Source organism: Triticum aestivum, chromosome 7D, assembly GCF_018294505.1.
Source record: "Triticum aestivum cultivar Chinese Spring chromosome 7D, IWGSC CS RefSeq v2.1, whole genome shotgun sequence".
Taxonomy (NCBI): Eukaryota; Viridiplantae; Streptophyta; class Magnoliopsida; order Poales; family Poaceae; genus Triticum; species Triticum aestivum.
In genome coordinates, this window is record NC_057814.1 from 193,497,189 (window position 1) to 193,519,422 (window position 22,234).

The window sequence follows — 22,234 nt, forward strand, 5'->3', positions numbered from 1 at the left end:
TACAAGATGAGGCAAGTTAAATAGCACGCGATAAAATCGGAGCACCCGGTTTCTAAGTTTGACAACTGTACAAGGCACTTGTAAACTCCATAGCAATTCTGCTGATATAACTAGTCCCACCGCCACAATAGGACTGCGCTCAATCATCCACTGGAGAAGTCTGGTTCATACCTCCATATGGCAAAAATGGGCATCAAGACCATCAGGAAAGTGGACAAATTTCTATAACCACGATGACCCCATCTGCGGCCAACCCAATGATTCTTAATTTACCAAATCAGCTGCAAGATAATTGAGTGCTTTGTCAGTCAGTCTGGAAGATAATGACCACCATGTTTGCCGCCTCCAATAGCCAAAACACACTTTACAATATTGATACAGCCTCCCCCATCATCACTTGTATTACAAGTGTTGTAAGCAAATCCTCCTTTTGTTGTATCAAGACTGATGGTTTGGGTAAGAGTAGCCACATCCTCTCCCTGTATATCCATACCCTCTTCCATAGTAGCCACCACGACCACGAGGACCTCCACCACGGGGGCCGCCCCTTCCTCCATCCCGCATGCCCATAGGTCGATGCCTTGCGGAGTCACCAAATGTCTAGAGACACTTTCTTATCATTAGTGTTGAATGTCAAGCAATGTGGTAAGATTATTGATGCAATGACAATACCTCTGTGTCTATTTTTCCCTGCTTAGAGAATTTGATTCTTCCATTTCTAGCTCCATTATCAATTGTGTTGTTTGAGAGTGAATCAAAAAAGTCATCTTTGACATACACATGCTTCACAAAAGAGGCTAATTAGCATCAGCAAGACATTGATGATTCAAAAATAGCAACCCATGAAAAATGCATACCGTAATCTCCGGTTTTCCAGGAGACACCACATCGTCTTCTACAATGTTGTCATCATATTCATTTGGATTGTCAGCAAACTATCCATTGCTTTTACCGAGATGGTCCCATACTTCATCTTTGTTGAATTTCTCATTCATAGCCATGGAAACAAAGTCCTCTGCAAACTTGGCTATGTGACGTGGTTGCTGGAGAGGGAAATCAAGACTGTATGAGACATGATTGCTGAGGGTGGGAAATTAGTAAGACTACATTCCACTATTTTAAAGAAGACTAAATCGATCATAATAATATATAATAATGATTTAATTCAAGCTATTAGATGCATGTGTAGTTGACAGTTAAGTTAGCTGATCATAAGACATACCCCACTTGGTCAATATTGTGGACTAGTAAAACCTAATTTGTATTCACTCTTTTAAAGAATCTAAAATATGTTGCGGCAATGACACCCAGGTAGTTGCATTATTCTGCAGAACACTGAAAAAAATATGCTTCGACTAACCAAAGTCATCCCCATTACATAGCTTTGGCACTACTCGAATACTAAAGAGAACAGGGCAGATACATCTCTCTAGTATCTACTCTGTTGTGCTACATTATTTAGCAGGCATTCCATGTCAAAATTGCGATAGTTCTAGCAAACAGCAATATTTATTTGCTTGTTGCTACAATCCACCAAGTAATGAACACTGAGGCTGTTGTCTATTGGTTATTCCACGGGCATGTTGGTGAAATTAACAGATGTATAAGCATTTAATACCAATAATGTATATCATTTTTCCGGAATTAACTGTCGCTGAAATGAGTGTATCTAGATCGTTTCACTATGTAGATACTACATAAACTCATTTCGGCGACAGTTAATTCCAGACAGAGGGAGTAGTAACAAAAGATGTACTATTGCACAAATACTATCTCGGAAATATTGAATACCACCAGGTCATCCTTGATGTTTACAAAGTTCAACAAAAGGAAAGAATGATAGTTAAATGTTCCAAATGTTGTTCCAGAAAAAATGTTACAAACCCGGTTAGTACTATATATAAAGCAATAACTTAAAAATAATTAATGATTCCACATTTGAAAAGCTTCAAGACAGCAAAAGATTGTATTATGAAAAACATATACTAGATTTGCTCTTCGCCGACCTCTACCATGGCCTCGGCCTCTATTATTGTACTGAACATATGAGGAAGCTTCAATAGGCTGAAATAAAAGTTTTAAATACAAAGGGACTGATCACAATGTACAAGAAACAAATTACTTGCTTAGTGAAATAAGTAGTAGCCTTCAGTTCAACTATCAGTAATCAAACATTCAATATTACCTTCTAGAGAATGGGCTTTGGTGCTGGCAATAGAGGCTCCTTATTTTCAGATGGAGACCCCACATGTTTAGCCTTTAGTTTAGTCTGCATGTCTTTCTTTTCATTATTAGGCTCTAGCCGGTGCGATGATATAACAGTAGAAGAAGCAACATGCGAGCATGAACCTGCAGAAGAATTGGCATGTGCGGATGGAGCTGTAGAGGCAGTCTGAGAGGATGAAACCACAGAGGAGACTTATAAGATGGAGCAGATGGAGCCGTAGAGGCAGCCTGAGAGGATGAAACCACAGATGGAGACTTATAAGATGGAGCCACAACAGTAGTTTGCATGGTCTGTGATGAAGTCAAGGAATTAGTTGGCAGAAGCTGTCTAGGAGTGACCACGCAATTGATTCTGCAACAGCGATTGCACTAGATGCAATGTTAGCAGTTGGTGGCTGAGAAGGTTGATAAGTCGACATAGAATAAGGTATGTTGTTAGGCTTGTCATTGCTAAGAGAAGCCACACTAGTGTCAGGTAGAATAATTGGCTTATTCTTCACTATAGAAGGCATGCCTTGGGATAGGGGGTGCTAGTTTCAATTGTGTATGTGGAAAGGTTGATAGGTGGGGGTGTTAAACCCACAGAGAATGCAGAAGCAGAAACAACTGACAGCTTATTTGGCAGCTGGCTCACTTGGGTTTCAGCTACAGATGCACTTGATGTAGCACTTGATGAGGCGGGAACTGACAACAATGTAGATGCAGATGCACCTAAAGTTTGGCTTTGATTGTTACTAGGTTGCAGTAAAGAAGGAAAGTTGGGCATGCTTGGAAAGCCAGCTGGCAAAGATGCATTGAGTCCAGGATATTGTACAGACTGCTGAAGGGCCTGTCAAACTGTCAAACCGTGTGGGGGCGAAGAAAGGGTGGTTGCTGCAAATAAGCAAACCCAGTTGGAGCTATAGAGGCAGTCTGAGAGGATGAAACCACAGAGGAGACTTATAAGATGGAGCAGATGTAGGTAAGATGGGTAGAGGTTGAAATGGATTCCCTTGAAATGGTGGTGGCATCTGAATTCCGGACTGAACAATTTGTGAGGTAGGAGGCAAATTGCCTTGAAATGGAGGTGGCAACTGAATCCCTGATTGAACATTTTGGGAGGTAGGGGCGAATTCCCTTGATATGGTGGTGGCATCTGAATTCCTAATTGCATATTTTGTGAGGTAGGAGGCAAATTCCCTTGAAATGGTGGTGGCATCTGAATGCCTGGCTGCACATTTTGTGAGGTAGGAGGCAAATTCCCTTTAAATGGGGGTGGCATCTGAATTCCTGACTGGACATTTTGTGGGGTAGGATGCAAATTCCCTTGACATGGTTGAGGGACTCCTGGATAATAGGGTCCTCGGGTGTCCGGGCTGTGTAGCATGGGCCGAACTGATGGGTCATGAAGATACAAGATAGAAGGCCTTCCCCCGTGTCAAGATGGGACTCTCCTTTGCGTGGATGGCAAGCTTGATGTCCAGATGTGTAGTTTCCTTTCTTTGTAAACCGACTCTGTAGAACCCTAGGCCCTTCCGGTGTCTATATAAACCGGAGGGTTTAGTCTGTAGAGGCTATCAGATTTCATATAGGCTAGACATATAGGGTTTAGCCATTACGATATCGAGGTAGATCAACTCTTGTAACCCCTATACTCATCAAAGTCAATCAAGTAGGAAGTAGGGTATTACCTCCATTAAGAGGGCCCGAACCTGGGTAAACATCGTGTCCCCTTGTCTCCTGTTACCTTCGATCTTCATACACATAGTTTGGGACCCCCTACCCAAGATCGGCCGGTTTTGACACCGACATTGATGCTTTCATTGAGAGTTCCACGGTGTCGTCGACGGCGGGATCGATGGCTCGCCTAGTCATTAAGGACAACATTACCTCTGAAGGGGCCCTAGCTCCGGGACCGGTCCTCCAGCTCGGTGGTTTTGCCATGGGCGCCCTCGCGGCCGTTAAGCCAAAGGCAGCCCTCGATATCGCTAAACATCATCTTCACATCGGCCTTGAACACCCTGAAAAGATGGATCCAGCAGATGTCTCATCCTTAAACGAGCTACTAGATCGCATCGCCGCCCTGGGAGTTGCAACAGACTACGATCGGATTGGGCTTAAACCCGATCAGAGGGAAATCAGGTCCCTGCTGATCACCCATCTGGTAGCGGTCGTGGAGGAACAAGCCGAGAATAGTTCTCCCGCTAAGTTAAGAACAAGCTATGTTTGGATTTCCGAGTCCTGCAAGCCGGATACCCATCTTCGGGAAGAGACCTCATGTCCTCCGAACATAGAACCGGGCGTTGAGCCCAAAGGCTGCCAGGACACTCCGGATCCTGGGTCGGTGACCTCGCAGATTCCTCAAACTCTGGATGCAATAGTGGGTCAGGGTTCGGATTTTAACCCGCTCACCCACCACAAGCAATATTCTCCAAGCAATTCAGGTCCTCCAGATGTATGCGACCTAATGTATGTACGACAGCAACCTGAGGAAATGGTCCATCACTTTTGGGCCATGTTCCTCCTTGTTAAAAACAATATCAAAGATTGCTGCGACGACGACGCGGTTTCAGTATTTTTTCGCAACTGTATGGACGAGGGAATCCTTAACGCCCTCAAACGCCACCGCATACTACATTTTGCAGATTTGGCACACATCGTATATAAGTACTGCGCAATGGAAAGCGCCTGGAAGGCCCAGACAGCTCGGTGGGAACCTCCTCCCTTCAAGCAGCCCACCGGACGGACAAAAAGGATGCACCCTTATGGGGCACCTGATCATCATCTCATGGACAAAAAAGTCAAGCCCTTCACGGGCACAAAACTGTCCTTGACGACCTGCTCGACAAACCCTGTCACATACATATGACGCCGAATACCGAGCCAACACATAGCGTTCGGGCATGTTGGGTACTCCGGCAGGTGGCTAAGAGCGGGGAGGCCATCCTCACCAACATTACTCCAGAGAGGCACTCTTCGAAGGACACCGATCTCAATGTCTTTACGGTCTTCGAGACCTTTTCTTCAAACAATCGGCGCAAAAGGGCATTATGCGACCTTGGCGAAGTCAACCAGGTAGCCACAATAAATCCTTGGAACAACATGACGATAACTTTCACCGCCGATGACGAGCCAAGGGCTAGATCAGTCCGAGCACTAGCCGCCTTGGTCTGAATCCCAATAGTGGATGGCTTTCGGCTCACCAAAGTGCTCATGGACGGCGGCAGCAGACTGAACCTCATCTACGAAGATACACTCCAAAAAATGCAGATGGACAGAAGTCGCATTGAGCAAAGTGGCACCACTTTCCGAGGCATCATCCCCACTCGAGAAGCATGAAGCTCGGGGAAGATCAAACTCGACGTCGTATTCGGCACACCGGAGAATTACAGGTCCGAAGAGTTGCTCTTCCACGTGGCACCTTTCAACAACGGATATCACACCCTGTTAGGGCGAGACGCATTCACATGCTTTCAAGCCATACCCCATTACGGGTACATGAAGCTCAAAATGCCAGGGCCCAACGGAGTTATCACTATCACTAGTGATCCAGATATAGCACTCCGCGCCGAAAACAAAACTGCATCCCTGGCTCTCGAGGTGCTATCCGAGGCCCCCGCGGCCGAGGAACTAACCACTCTCCACTCTACAGTGGACAAGGATGATGTAATCCTCGACAAGAGGCCCAAATCCACTTCCTTCAAGCCAGCAGACGAAATAGTAAAATTTCAAGTACACCCAACGGATCCTAATAAAACATCAGGCATTGGAGCATAGCTGGATCCAACGATCGACGCCGCTCTAAGAGCGTTCCTGCGTGAGAATTGGGACATCTTTTCCTGGCATCCTTCGGATATGCCAGGAATCCCACGTAGACTAGTCGAACATAGCCTCAATATAATAAAGGGGTTCAAACCAGTCAAGCAAATGCTGCGGCAATTTTCCGAACCCAAGCGACAAGCTATGGGGGAGGAGCGAGCTAAACTACTCGAAGCCGGGTTCATCAGAGAGATCAAACAACCGGACTGGCTAGGAAACCTGGTCATGGTGCCAAAGAAGGACAAATCTTGGTGCCTTTGTGTCGATTTCAAAGACCTCAACAAGGCCTGCCCTAAGGACCCCTTCCCGCTGCCCCGCATTGTCCAAATCATTGACACAACTGCAGGACACGATGCACTGTGCTTCCTTGATGCATACTCCGGATACCATCAAATTAAGATGAAGGAATCCAATCAGGCCGCAACGGCATTCATTACTCCGTACGGGCCCTTCTGCTTCAACACTATGCCCTTCGGACTCAATAACGCCGGCGCCACTTACCAACGCATGATTCAAACATGCATGGAAAAACAAATTTGCAAGACGGTGGAGGCATATGTAGATGATGTAGTCATCAAAACTAAACATGTCGAATCATTGGTGGACGACTTGCGCCTTACATTCGACAACCTTCGAACATATGACATACGGCTCAATCCGGAAAAATGCGTTTTTGTCATTCCGGCCGGAAAGCTTCTCCGGTTCATTGTTTCCAATAGAGGAATCGAAGCAAATCGAGCCAAAATCCAGGCCCTGTCACAATTGGCAATGCCAACAGACCTAAAGCAGGTCCGAAAACTAGCTGGGTGCGTGGCAGCCTTGAGCCGCTTTATCTCCAGATTGGGAGAAAAGGCACTGCCGCTTTATCGCCTGCTCCGACGTACCGACCACTCTGAATGGACGGAGGCGGCAACAACCGGGTTGGAAGAAATAAAAACTTTTTTAGCAAACAACCCAATCCTTGACGCACCAAACATCGGTGAACCTATGCTGTTGTATATATCTTCAACTCACCAGGTGGTGAGCGTTGTGTTCGTCGTCGAACGAGAGGAAGAGGGACACAAATTCCCACTCCAAAAACTAGTATACTATGTATCGGCGGTCCTTACACCATGCAAATCCCGATATCCGCACTATCAAAAGATAGCGTACGCGGTCTTCATGGCATCTCGAAAGCTGCGGCACTACTTTCAAGATTGCTCGATCACGGTGGCTTCCGAAGTACCACTCAACGACATCATAAACAATCGAGGCGCCACCGGCCGCATTGCCAAATGGGCTATCGAGCTCTTACCATTTTAAATACCTTACAAGCCACGCCGAGCTATTAAATTTCAGGTGTTGGCCGACTTTGTCGCCGAATGAACAGAAGCCGAACTCCCTAAAGAGTACATCACATACTCCAACTGGGTGATGTACTTCGACGACTCCAAAATGTTAGTCGGATTGGGGGCTGGTGTGATCCTAACATCCCCTACAGGGGACACAGTCCGTTATGTATTACAAATCATGTATACAGACTCCAATAACGCGGCCGAATATGAGGCAGTATTGCATGGTCTCCGGATGTCCGTTTCTATGGGCATACAATGCCTCGAGGTGCACAGGGATTCGAACCTCGCGATATCACAAATATATGGAGAATTCGATGCAAAAGATCCAAAGATGGCGGCCTACCGCAACGCCGTACTCAAAATATCAGCTCGGTTTGAGGGGCTCGAGTTTCATCATGTGGCTCGAGACAGTAATCAAGCAGCGGACATCCTTGCTCGAATGGGCGCTAAACGTGACCCCGTCCCGCCTAACACCTTTGTGGAAAGGCTTTTCAAGCCATCCGTGGTATGGCAGGACAAGAGCGGAAATACCAGTCCGGCATCGATCACACCCCCGGTGCCCAACACGATTCGGATATCATCGGGGGCTCGGGCACCGAACCAACGCCTTCCGCCCTTGTAATCATGGCGGTAATCACTCCACCAAACCCTTCTTAGCCTACATTAACAGGCAGGAGCTCCCTGATGACTAGAACGAGGCCCGTCGCATAGTTCGACATTCTAAAGCCTACAAAGTTCACGAAGGAGAACTCTACAAGAAAAGCACCACTGGAGTTCCTCAAAGATACCTCTTGGCCGAGATACATGCTGGCCTCGGCGGCCATCACGCTGCAGCTCGGGCCCTCGTAAGTAAGGCCTTCCGTACAAGTTTCTTCTGGCCCACGGCCCGAGCAAATGCACAGGCCCTTGTACAGCGCTGTGTCGGATGCCAGATCTTTGCCAATCAAAGCCATATGCCGCCCACTGCCCTAAGAACAATCCCCATTACCTGGCCTTTCACCGTCCGGGGGCTAGACATGGTCGGACCCCTTAAAGGGGGAAGCCATAAGAAGAAATATTTACTGGTTGTGGTGGATAAATTCACTAAGTGGATAGAGGCCAAACCAGTAAAAACGGTTGAGGCCGGACCGGTGATAGATTTTATATCCGGTGTCGTACACCGTTATGGTGTCCCACACAGCATTATTACTGACAACGGCTCTAACTTCACAGCCGATGAGGTAAAAAATTGGTGTGCTAACCTGGGTTTCAAGCTCTTACGCCTCCGTATATCACCCTCAAACAAACGGTCAGGTCGAACGGGCTAATGGCCCGATAATGAGCAGCATCAAACCCAGACTAGTGCGATCCCTAAAGGAGTCAGATAAACACTGGGTCGAGGAACTCGATTTCATACTCTGGGGGCTGCGGACCACGCCCAATCGCACGATTGGATACACACCGTTCTTCATGGTGTACAACACAGAGGCTATCTTACCCTGCGACATTATTCATGACTCACCTCGAGTGCGCATGTATGAAGAGAGAGAGGCTGAGCTCGATCGGCAGGATGAATTAGATGGCCTGGAGGAGGAGCGCGATGTCGCAAAAGCCCGTTCCACATTCTATCAACAACAAGCTCGGAGATACCAAAGCAGAGAAGTGCGGGCAAAGACTTATAACGTCGGTGAGCTCGTTTTACGCCTCCTAGAGAAGAAAAAGGACGAACTCAAACCAAAATGGGAAGGTCCCTTCATTATAGATGAAGTTCTCATTGGAGGAGCCTGCCGCCTTCGCAATGCATCGGATAATCGCTCAGAGCCAAACCCATGGAACGCTGCCCGTCTCCAAAGATTCTACGCACAAGTCTGGCCATCACTGGTACGCGTCGGTTCTAAACAAATGGTTTTTAACCCCTTTCTGCGACGGCATTCGGAACCGTCACTAAGTGAGTGTGGGCGATAGGGGGGTCCTTCCCACACGACCCAGAAACCATTGGGGATATGCCCTCCTGGCACACACACTCGGCAAAATGAGGTCGTGTGCGACTGGCGGGCACTCAAATACAGAAGTACGTACAGTAGTGCAAAAAAAATACAATTATACAGGCGAAATCATTTCCGGTCATAAGTACATCCCACACAGTCAGTCACCGCTAAACGTTTCCGTTCATATATACATCCCACACAGTGACTCCAAGGAAAACGTTTGCGCAAGGTGGCGTAACGCAAACAATTTTCAGGAGAATGTCGTGTGTGATTGTTCATTGATCCAACACGGTTTATTCCTAGAAACTGTGTGCGTTGCCTGAGGTCATCGCCCACGGTGTTTTCACATTAACCGTTTGCAATAGGAAAACCCAATTAGCAAGCTAATTGGCCAATTAGCGGGCTAATTGCCCTATTATTAATAATCCATTTACTAATCTAATTGACATTCATATTAAGCACATAATATATTCCATTTCCATATTAAGGAAGCAGGATTTCATAATTGAAATACATCGGAGTACAACATGATATAGCTTCAGCACTTAGCTACCTCATTACACAAGTGCACCAGCAGCAAGTTTCACATGCAACATCTAGAACCTTTCGAAATTAGCATCATAGACGGTACATAGAGAGATGCATCTCATCTGGAAAACTGCTGAAGCGAAAGGCGAATATTGAGCCTTCATTCATGTTGAAGGTCTTTGCAACTTTAGGCCAGTGCCTGTGGATGATCGGTCGTCCATCCTTCGGCCTCTTCAGGAACACTTCAATTTTGAACCATGGGTGTTGTATGAAAACTTTCCTCGCCTCCTGACCACAGAGGTGGTTTGAGAGGTAATCATCAGTGAAGCCTGAAAACAAGGATGTGCATAAATATCTTCTCTATATTGGAAATGGGCCAAATGAATAAAAAAGGCAAGGTATAATAGTTAGTACCATCTTGTAAACCTTAGTGCTTCCCATTGTTTCCCTGCAACACATATAAGGTAGTTAGTCATCAGGTTAAGTAAGGGTTCGCATGCTATCAGTGAAATATGTTGATGAAAAATAAGCACATTGCATATTCATCAGATTAATTCAAGCCACATGGAAAACCCATTTATCCAAACCAAGCATGATTAAGAACTAGGAAATATATCACTTGTATATGTTTCTCATGTTTTAAGTGCAGCCAAATTCGATTTATTCCTCACATGGTATACAATAAGAGAATGCAGCCACAACAATTGAACATTGCATTGCAGAATTGAACCAAGCAGTTAACTAAACACCACAACAAATGAACCAAATGTTAACTGAGCACCACATTGCACAATATAACATACTCCTAATAGAAGATCAGACAGTGAACCAAACAAATCATGCTCAACAACTTGGAAATATAGCAATTGTATTTGTTTCTCATGTATTTAGTACAACCAAATTCGATTTATTCCTCACATGGTATAGAATAACAGAATGCAGCCACAACAATTGAACATCGCATTCCATAATTGAACCAAGCAGTTAACTAAACACCACAACAAATGAACCAAATGTTAACTAGGCACCGCATTGCACAATATAACATACTCCTAATAGAAGATCAGACAGTTAACCAAACTAAGCATGCTTAACAACTTGGAAATATTGCACCCTGAAGAATTGAACATCACATTTGTAGAATTGAACCAAGCAGTTAATTGAACACCACATTGCACGACATATAGAACATATACACTATAGCATAAGATTGCATGGTAAAAGTAGATAGCATAATTCACTAGAATTTGTTAAGGAAAGGCAGTAGCTAGCAAACTGAACATGGGTCCTTATAGTGAGCTAATAAGACAAGCTACTCCCCACTGTCGGAGATATCGATGACGATTGGCTCCTTGGACATGGAAGAGGGTGAGGCCTCCGCATCGTGGGTGCCCTCGTTGTAGTGGTGAGCTGCCTGAGCCGCTCCGGGCACCAACCTGCTGTCTCTCGAGATGAGGTAAGCACGTACACGTTGAGAAAACACCTCGTAGTCTTTGTCGAAGGCACCGACGGTGGCCTCGATAAAATGCCACGAACTGTCGTTTAAAGCAGCCAACCGCGTCGCGGCGTTTGCGCGCGAGGCGTCAACGGTGGCCTCGACGGCTAGGTGCTCCTCCAAGATCTGGGGGTCGGCACGAATGGTAGCCATCGCACCTCATCCACACGTGCTGCCGTGATTTGATTCTCCGCTGCCAAATGCTCCTTGAGATCTGTAGCGACCCGACCTCAGACGGTCAAGTCGCTATGCATAAGTGTCATCCCTGGATCGGTAATGCTGACACACACAGTACTCGAAGGATTTATAACAGAGTAGCAATCACACACTTATTACATTGATAGTCTCAATAGAGAACTTATTACAATAAATATGGCTTAAGGCCATCTGAATAAGATAACAACGGAAAGCTTGGAAGGTAATGTGAGCCATCAACTCCAACGGCATAGCCGAGTGCACGACAATGACCTAGCGCACCTTACTCTTCGTCTGAAAAGTCTGCAACATGATACGTTGCAGCCCGAAAACGGGCCAGCACATGGAATATGTTGGCAATATAACACAGTAGAGCAATGAACAGAATAAATGCTATCACTACATGCATATATGGCTGGTGGAGGCTCTACGGTTATAATGTTTTTGCGAAAAGCCAATTTTTCCCTACATCAAAGGAATATATTTTATTTAACTATCATGGTAGTTGAACAACATTGAGAAGGTTCCTCCAACTCAATCCCAATCAAACAGTAGTTAACAACCCAAGAAATTAATTTAGAGTGATGAGATCCATATGATAATCCACGAACCAAATACTCAAGATGTCCATAACCGGGGACACGGCTAACCATGATAAGTTTGTACACTCTGCAGAGGTTTGCGCACTTTTCCCCACAAGACTCGATCTCCTCCGTTGGATTTCTCGCACTACATGGTGTTTGAGAAACGGATGACCGAGACACAGTCTTTCAGAAACAGTAACTCTAACCCTGGGTAGACAGTACCAACCTACATCCCCTACATCTGCTAGCCTACCACTGGAAGAGGTCATGCAACCTACTCAACTATGCTAGATCCCATAATAGCTTGTGGCTGCACATGGAACTTTCTAGCATGAATAACCTTACGATCCCTTTGAGCCTGAGTGGCGGACCATAGGATGATCACACGAGTACTCTGGGATATCCTAGGACAACACTGGATTCTCCAGGTGCCCAAAACCAACAATCCACCCAGATGTGTATTAAAGTTGCCACCTTAAGTTTACCATTAATTAACAATCTCACATCTGTCATGGATTCACTCACCCAAACCACGTCTACGAGCATAGCATAGTAATATAAGCATAATGTAGAAGTAACTCCCACAGTTTGATAATAAACAGGGAATAGGTTCTACCTCATCATCTACTTCCCAATACCCACTTCTTAATCACATCCCAATCATGAAGTGTTTGAGGATTGAAACTAATGCATAAAAACTGGGTATGAAAAGAGTATGATCAATGTGTTACTTGCCTTGCTGACGATCCGCAAAACCTAGTGACTCGTAGTAGCACGCTTCGCACTCCGGGAATTCTATCGCAAACAAACAATAGCATACATAAGCACTCAAGCAAAGATGCACTGGTAAACCTCAAATAAGAAGATCAAATCTGAAAACTCAACTGAAGAGATTCGATGTGCAAAAAGAATCAATCGAATCGGAGCTACGAAACTGAAACTACGGTCAAAAGAACTTCGAAATCAAATCTGCTTGAAACCAAATTTTAAATTGTCAAAACCTTTTCCAAGTTGTTTAAACATAAAGAGGGTTTCAAGACGAAGATTTTGGCGTTGGTTTCACTGGATTTAGACAAACGGTTAAGAAAAGGTGAGGGTTTGAAGATCAGGGGCTATTCTATGATAAAAGTAATCGTGGATAGGTCCTGGACGAAAATAAAATAAAAAGAAAAGACTAACGAACGAACGTTCGCTGTCTGAACCTAACCGGCGAATAGCGTTCGTAAAAACGAACAAACGGATGAACGCCCGCTAAATAACTAAACCGAGAAAACCGAACCGATAAAATAAAAAAACACATCTAGGGTTTCTGAAAAAACGATCGGTTTTTACCTAAACCGAAAAAACGGCGGATCCGGATCGGATCAGGAATGGCGGCGGCTCCGGCGAGGCGAGGCGTTGCGGGGCGGTAGGGCGGGGCGTGGGCGACGGCGGCGGGCGCGTGCTATTGCTGCTGCTTCACGAGGCGGGGCGAGGTGGGGGTCGAGGCGGTAGCGACACATAAAGGGGGAGGGGGCTCGGCTTGGGCAGGGGGTAACTGAGGCGGCGGCGGTGTCCCGGACTCCGGCGGAGTCCGGCTCGGGCACGGCGTGCGGGCGCGGGGAAGGCGGCGGCGGTGCCGGGCCGGCTGGGCTTCGGCCCAGTTCGGTCCGCGAAGAGTTTAAAAAAAACAGATTTCGCTGAAAAATCCTAAATAAATAAAAATAAAAATCTAAAAATGCCAAAACAAATTTTCACCGTCTAAATAAAATATTTAGAACAAAGTGAACATTTTCTTGGCCTAATAATGAAATTAAAAAATGCATATTTTTCGAATTCAAATAAAATAGCTATAAAATCCAAATAAAATTATTTATTTGATTTTAATATTTTTCCTCCAATATTTCATTTATTTTGGAGAATTCATATTATCTCCTCTCATATAGTTTAATTTGAAATATTTTCGGAGAGAAAAATAACTAAAACCAAAATGATCCTTGTTTCGATATTTGAGAAAATTCAAATATGAAAACGGTGAAATCCCCAACTCTCTCCGTGGGTCCTTGAGTTGCTTAGAATTTCGAGGATCGCAAAACAAAATGCAATAAAATATGATATGCATGAATGACCTATGTATAACATTCCAAATTGGAAATTTGGGATGTTACAAACCTACCCCCCTTAAGATGAATCTCGCCCTCGAGATTCGGGATGGCTAGAAAATAGGTGTGGGTGGTCTTTCTGTAGGTCTTCTTCTCGTTCCCAGGTGGCTCCACTGAACTTTGCAAAACTTGATAACCTTGCTGCGCGTGACTCGGCTGGCAAACTCGAGAATCTTGACTAGTTTCTCCTTGTAAGTCAGATCACTGTCCAACTGAATCGCTTCCAGGGGCACTGTATCTCTCAGAGGTATATCGGCCATCTCTGCATGGCACTTCTTCAACTGGGAAACGTGAAACACATCATGAACTCCTGACAATCCTTTGGGTAACTCCAACTTGTAGGCTACTTCTCCCATACGTTCCAAAACTCGGTATGGTCCTACAAATCTCGGGGCTAGCTTTCCCTTGACTCCAAATCGTTTAACTCCTCGGAGCGGCGATACACGAAGATATGCCCTATCTTCGATTTCATAGACTACCTCCTTGCGTTTTGAGTCTGCATAACTCTTCTGCCTGGACTGAGCTACCATCAGTCTGTCGCGAATCAACTTAACCTTCTCTTCATACTCCTTGATCAAATCCGGTCCAAACAACTGACAGTCTCCAACTTCATCCCACATCAACGGTGTTCGGCATCTTCTTCCATACAGGGCTTCGAACGGTGCCATCTTCAAACTGGCCTGGTAGCTATTGTTGTATGAGAACTTCGCGTAAGGCAAATTGTCATCCCAACTAGACCCATAATCTAGCGCACAAGCTCTCAACATGTCCTCTAGAATTTGATTGACTCTCTCGGTCTGTCCATCTGTCTGCGGATGAAAGGCTGTGCTGAACTCAAGCCTTGTACCCAAAGTCTGGTGCAGCTGATGCCAAAACTTTGAAGAGAGCTGTGTTCCTCTATCTGATACGATGGTCCTCGAAACTCCATGTAGACATACGATCCTGGTCATATATATCTTGGCCAACTTCGCACTTGTATAAGTAGTTTTCACTGGGATAAAATGAGCCACTTTGGTCAAGCGATCAACTACTACCCAAATAGAATCATATCCCGATCGGATCCTGGGTAATCCGGTGATAAAATTCATGCCAAGCTTATCCCATTTCCATTCGGGTATCGGCATAGGATGCAGTAATCCTGCTGGCTTCTGATGTTCTGCCTTCACTCTCTGACATACATCACATACGGCTACATACTCGGCAATATCCTTCTTCATACCAGTCCACCAGAAATGCTCCTTCAAATCCAAATACATCTTGGTGTTTCCGGGGTGTATCGAGTATGGTGAGTCATGTGCTTCCTGTAGTATCAACTTCCCGATCTCTCCATTATTGGGCACATAAACATGGTCCTCAAACCACAAGGTGTCATGCTCGTCCTCACGAAAACCCTTGGCTTTTCCTTTGCTCATTCTCTCCTTTATCTCGGCAATTTCCTTGTCATCCTTCTGAGCTTCTTGAATCTTTCCCAATAATGTCAACTGAACCTCCAATGCTGCAACAAAACCTCTAGGAACTATCTCCAAACGAAGCTCCCTGAGATCCTCGGCTAACTCCTTTGTCAATCCTTCGCTTACGAGGGTATTAACATAACTCTTCCGGCTCAAAGCGTCTGCTATGACATTGGCCTTTCCTGGGTGGTAATGCAGCTTCATATCATAATCCTTTATAAGCTCCAACCATCTCCTCTGCCTGAGGTTCAGCTCCTTCTATGTGAAAATGTACTTCAAACTCTTGTGATCCGTGTACACATCACAACGGTTTCCGATAAGAAAATGTCTCCAGGTCTTGAGTGCATGCACTACGGCTGCTAACTCCAAATCATGCGTGGCATAATTCAACTCATGCGGTCGAAGTTGACGTGAGGCATATGAAACAACTCTTCCGTCTTGCATAAGTACACCTCCAAGTCCTAAGCGAGAAGCATCGCAATACACTTGGAAATCGTTGCGTATATCTGGCAGAATCAGCACTGGGGCTGTAGTCAAACGTTTCTTCAACTCCTGAAAACTGGCCTCACATTCTTCCGTCCATTTGAACTTAGTGTCCTTCTTCAACAACTCCGTCATGGGCTTCGCAATCTTAGAGAAATTCTCGATAAATCTCCGATAATATCCCGCGAGTCCAAGAAGACTGCGGATCTCTCCAACTGAGGTGGGTGCCAACCACTCAGTGACTGACTTAACCTTGATGGGGTCTACTGCTATACCTTCTCCTGATATAACATGTCCAAGGAATCCAACTTCCTTCAACCAAAACTCACACTTGCTGAACTTGGCATACAACTGATGTTCCCTGAGCTTCTCGAGAACTAAACGCAAGTGTTCCTTGTGCTCCTTTTCATTATTTGAGTATACCAAAATATCGTCAATGAACACCACAACAAACTTATCCAAGAACTCCATGAACACCTTATTCATCATACTCATGAAATACGCAGGGGCGTTAGTCAGTCCAAACGACATAACCGTGTACTCATATAGCCCGTACCTTGTGGTGAAGGCTGTCTTAGGTATATCATTTTCTCGAATCTTCAGCTGGTGGTATCTTGATCACAGATCGATCTTCGAAAACACTTTAGCTCCTTGCAGCTGGTCAAACAAATCATTAATCATCGGCAGTGGGTACTTGTTCTTGACCATCACTTCATTCAATGCACGATAATCAACAACCATCCTCAATGATCCATCCTTCTTCTCAACCAAGAGCACTGGGGCTCCCCACGGTGATGAACTTCGTCAGATGTAACCTTTCTCCAATAACTCCTTAATCTGCTTTTTGATCTCCTCCAGATCATTCGCAGGCATCCGGTATGGTCTCTTCGATATTGGTCGGGTGCCTGGCAACAATTCTATCAAAAACTCAATATCTCGATCTGGCGGCATGCCTGGTAATTCCTCTGGAAATACATCTGGGTAATCCTTCACTACAGGCACTTCCTCCTGAACAACTCCTGAGAGGGGATTTACTTGTGTCCTCCTTGGCGTATGCTAGGATACATACTTGATCCTTTTTCCCTCCGGGGTGGTGAGCAGAATTGACTTGCTAGTGCAGTCAATGTTAACTCCATACTTCGATAGCCAATCCATTCCTAGTATCACATCCAATCCTTGTGACTCCAGAATTATTAGGTCTGAGGGGAAAACATGGCTGCCAATGGTTAAGGGTAACCGGTCGCACCATCGGCTGGCCATATACTCTGCACCGGGTGAGCTCACTAGCAAGGGTGTCCTAAGGGCTAGGGTTGGCAACTTATACTTGTCCACAAATCCCCTTGATATGTATGAATGCGATGCACCAGTATAAAAAAGAACGAGAGCGGTAAATGACTTAACCAAAAACATACCGATAACTGTGTCTGGCTGCTGTTCAACCTCCTCCACGTTAACGTGGTTCACTTGTCCCCTGTTGAAAAGGGTTGGGCTTATTCCCAGAGCTTCCATTGCCATTTCCATTCTTTACTTCAGGACAATCAGTGGCATAGTATCCAGTCTTCCCGCACTTGAAACAAGTAATGTGACTTAGGTCCTTCTTGGCGGTTCTGATTACTACCTGCTCCATTCCCATTTCCATTCTTAGGGCCACTGTGGTTATGCGAAACTCCTCCATTGTGGGTATGGCCTCCATGGTTATGGGTACATCCTCCCAAGTTCGGGGTAAAACGAGGCTTCTGCTGAGCTCCTGAATTGTATTTCCCTTGTCCATACTTCCTTTTGCGACTCTCAATCTGCTGCTGCTTCCCTTCAATCATAAGAGCATTATCTACCAACTCCTGGTATTTGTTAAATGTTGCCACCATTAACTGCATAGTTGTCGGAGTAAATGGCCACGGGTAGCCTAACCGACTCCCCCCGGCTCTTCGAAAAATTACCAGGCCATTCAAGCCTTCAAGCATACAAAGCATAGGGCCGCCTTCCCCCGGCCGGCTATCCCCAGGGCCAACTCCTAGAAGGCGACCCGGCCCCAGAAACCTCCTCCAAGAAAGATACGAGATGGCCGACTCCAGGAAGCCGACCCCAAGAGGACCGACTCCCAGAAGCCGGCCATGAAGAAAGCCGACTCCCGGAAGCCGGCCATGAAGAAAGTCGGCTCCCAGAAGCCGGCCAAGACTGCACCCACTAAAGACCGTGCCCACATAACGGCGATAGAATGGGGCGTGGCCGCAATACAGCCCAGTACCCCCAAATCCCGGAACAGGCATGGCCACAGGGCGCCGTACGGGCCAGCCACCCCCATCCGGCACGGCACTGTAGCCGTGTTGACCTCGACGTCACCCATGATAGGCGCCAGTACGGCCCGTAGGCGGCGGGCCCCTTTTGCCAGAGAGACACCTGAAGGCGGCCTGGCCTCCTCTAGTCTGCCAGGGGTGTGGCCGGCTCCCAATAGTCGGCTACCTCCCTCCCACGAAACATGCGCCTCATTAAGGAGACAAGACGAGGTAAGGCTACAGTGAGAGCCCGTAAGGCGGCAACACTGTAGCCACGCTTACCTCAACAAAGCTCTCGTCATCAGAGGCGAGGCAACAGTAACCAGCCGCCGACAAGGCCCCCAAGTGGTGGGGCCGGCCTGTCGGCCAAGAAGCCGGCAGCTGGCGGGACCCACCAGTCGGCGGGCCCCAATGACCGGCGGAGAAGCCGGCGTGCATAGACGCTCACGGCTGGGACCCGCGCCCAGCCAGATTACCATTGTACCCCTGGGGGGTAGGCCTATATAAACCCCCCGGGACACCCATGCAAAGGGTTGATCTCAGAGAGTTTCACACACCACATAGAGAGAAAATGAGAGCTAGCCTTGCCCTTCTTCTTCCTCTAGCCAGACAGCTCAAGGAGCACTTGTAGCTACTTGTATTGATCTAGTGATCATGCGGAGACCCCGCAGAGCAAGACTAGGGGTGTTATCTCCATGGAGAGCCCCGAACCTGGGTAAGATTCGCCGGCGTGCATGTCTTCGCCTCATCCCGTTTCCAGGCACCGGCGATGTCTTACTGGCTCCCACAATGATAAGCCACCCGTTGGCATATGTCGCACCTACCACCCGACATTTGGCGCCCACCGCGAGGCCAGGTGCACCGTCGTCCGGAGACCTGTTCTGGACGGGAACCCTTTTCCTCCCCCACGAGCGCAGCCAGCCTGCTGCACCCGATGGCGCTTGCACCGACGTGCTGCAAGGCGTTGACGACGCCAGCGCAGCGAGCTGCCTTGCCGATCTTCTTGGCGAGACTCGCATCTCCGATGAGCCCGTGTTCGACGCGGGCACGGACTACCCCGAGAGTCGCCTCGTCAGCCTCCTCGACCAACTTCACGTCTCCAGCGAGCTTGCTGTAGACTTGGAGTCGGTCGGCTCCACCGACCCGATGCTTGTCGACTCCGACACGGCATCGCTTGACGCCTACCCCTCCAACGTGGTAGTCTTCAACGACCCTCTCCCTCGAGCTGACAGCGGCAGCAGCGCTGTCACCGAGGTGCTGGTCATCAGCCACATCGCCGACTCGGGCGAGAACGCTCACGACGCCCTGCAAGTGGCGATGCATGACTTGTCCGTCCCCATCCCGGCCGACGCCGACGCCGAGACCCTGGAAGCACGCCGCCTTGCTCTCATCGCGGAGGGCCAGAAGATAGCCTCCATGAGACGCCTCACCGAGGCCCACCAGCGCGAAGTCGATCGCGCCGCCTTCGGTACGCCGCCTCATGGCGGGCCGAGCCGAGCCGGCCTCGTCAAGAAGCGCGGCGCGGCCATCGCCAGCATGCTGGGGGCAGACCGCCCCGTCTACGCCACACCGCTCGAGAATCTGCAAGCCGCTCAGGCGGCCGCTGAAGAGCTAAATGGGCTGGGGGCTGATGAGCTCCCCTACATGACAAGGTGCATCCAGCAGCTGATCGACGCGGCTGCAGAACGACATGAAGCTGGCGCCCGCGCTGAGAGTCCTCCCCCATGCCGAGAGCACGCCGCGACATCCCGGTCGCCGACTGCGAGCGGCGCCCGCGCAAGGAAAGACAAGGAGCCGGCTGCTAGCCGCAGCCGGACTTGGATCAACATCGAGCGCGACGTGGAAGGCCGCCCTCGAGCAGTGGAACGCCAAGGCAATCCGCCTCCTCCCCCGCCTCGAGGGGAGAGATATCCCACCCCGCCGCCTGTCACGCATCCGACTCTTGGTGGCCGACTAGACCACCGCGAGGGAGTCGGCGAGAACGACGCCCGCCACCGGATCGACCGCCTAGCTCGATCCCTGGCGCTAGAAGAAGAAGACGATGTCGGCCCGCCATGCTTTGGCCCCGCATCCGCGACGAGCCCTTCCCCAAAGGGTTCCCGCTCCCCAGAGACACGCCCAAGTACAACGGCTCTGTGAAGCCGGAAGGTTGGCTCATCGACTACTCTACCGCTGTCAGCATTGCGAACGGCAACATGCGCGTAGCCGTGAAGTACGTCCCTCTCATGCTGCAAGGCACGGCACACACCTGGCTCAACAACCTCGAGCCCTATAGCGTCAACAGCTGGCTAGACTTCACGGAAGTCTTCGTCCTCAACTTCACCAGCACGTACAAGCGGCCTCCCAAGCCCCGCCAGCTCTCCCTATGCGTCCAAGGGCCCAACGACTTGACCCGCGACTACCTCACGCGGTGGGCCGAGCTCTGCAACTCCTGCGAGGGGGTGCACGAGGTGCAGGCCATCGAATACTTCACCGCCTGGTGCCGAGAGGGCACCCTCCTCAAGCACCGACTCCTCTGCGACGAGCCGGCTACCCTCGACGAGCTGCTGGTCATTGCAGACAAGTACGCCACAGCTGATTCCTCGATGAAGACCGAGCTCCGAGTGGACGCCTCTGGGAAGGTGCTCGCTCCGGCTCCTAAGACACCGGCTGGCGACTCCAATCGGCGCCCCTACCAAAACGACCACAAGCGCAAGGCCCCAATGCCGCCTTCCACCAGTCGGTAGGTGGCCACAGTCGAAGACGAGCAGCCCGAAGAGCGGCCCGCTCCCAAGAAGAAGGGCGGCAGGCCGGCTTGGCACCCGGCCTTCTCCTACGAGCAGACTCTCGATGCCCCTTGCAAGTTCCACAGTGGCGCGAAGCCGTCCAACCACACGACTCGAAAGTGCCACTGGCTCACACGGATCTCCAAGGGCGAGGGGCTGGTGTCGCCTCCGCCTCCCGGCCCGCCGCTTCTAGCCCCCCAGCAGCCGGCTGCTCGACCAGCAGTCGGAGCCATTCAAGATTAGTTCCCCGATGAGCACGCCGCCTACGTCGTCTTCACGAGCCAGGTTGAAGACAAGCGCAGCCGGCGCCAACAGCACCAAGAGGTCAACGCAGTCGCCTCCGGCAACCCCGAGTTCATGCATTGGTCCGAAAGGCCTATCAACTGGAGCCGGGCCGATCACCCAGAGGTGATGCCGTCCCCTGGCTCCTACGCATTGGTGTTGTATGTCACCCTCGCAACGGAGAGGCGAGCTGCCCGATTCTCCCGCGTTCTAATTGATGGCGGAAGCAGTATCAACATACTGTACCGCGATACCATGAAGTTGAACCTCAAGGCGAAGCAGCTCATGCCAAGCCGGACCGTGTTCCATGGCATCGTACCCGGCCTGTCCTGTTCCCCGATCGGCAAGATCAAGATGGATGTTCTCTTCGGAGACAAGGATCACTTTCGCCGAGAAGCAATCTGGTTCGAGGTAGTGGATCTGGAAAGCCCTTACCACGCCTTGCTTGGCCGACCTGCTCTGGCCAAGTTCATGGCTGTGCCCCACTACGCCTACCTGAAGATGAAGATGCCGAGCTCGAAGGGGATCATCACTGTAGCCAGCGACTACAAGAAGTCCATCGAGTGCGCGGCAGCTAGCAGCCGGCTGGCCGAGTCCCTCGTAGTGGCAGAAGAGAAGAAGATGCTGGAGCAAGTTGTGGCCATGGCCGGCAAGCAGCCGGCCTTGTCCCCCAACCCCAAGGATTATGATGCGCAGGGTTCCTTCCAGCCGG

At 48.6% G+C, this 22,234-nt stretch overlaps 1 pseudogene; it reads right to left on the reverse strand.

Moving 5' to 3' along the window:
• Positions 1 to 438: 438 nt before the first annotated feature.
• Positions 439 to 22,234, reverse strand: part of LOC123171030 (protein decapping 5-like) — a 126,132-nt pseudogene continuing 104,336 nt past the window's right edge.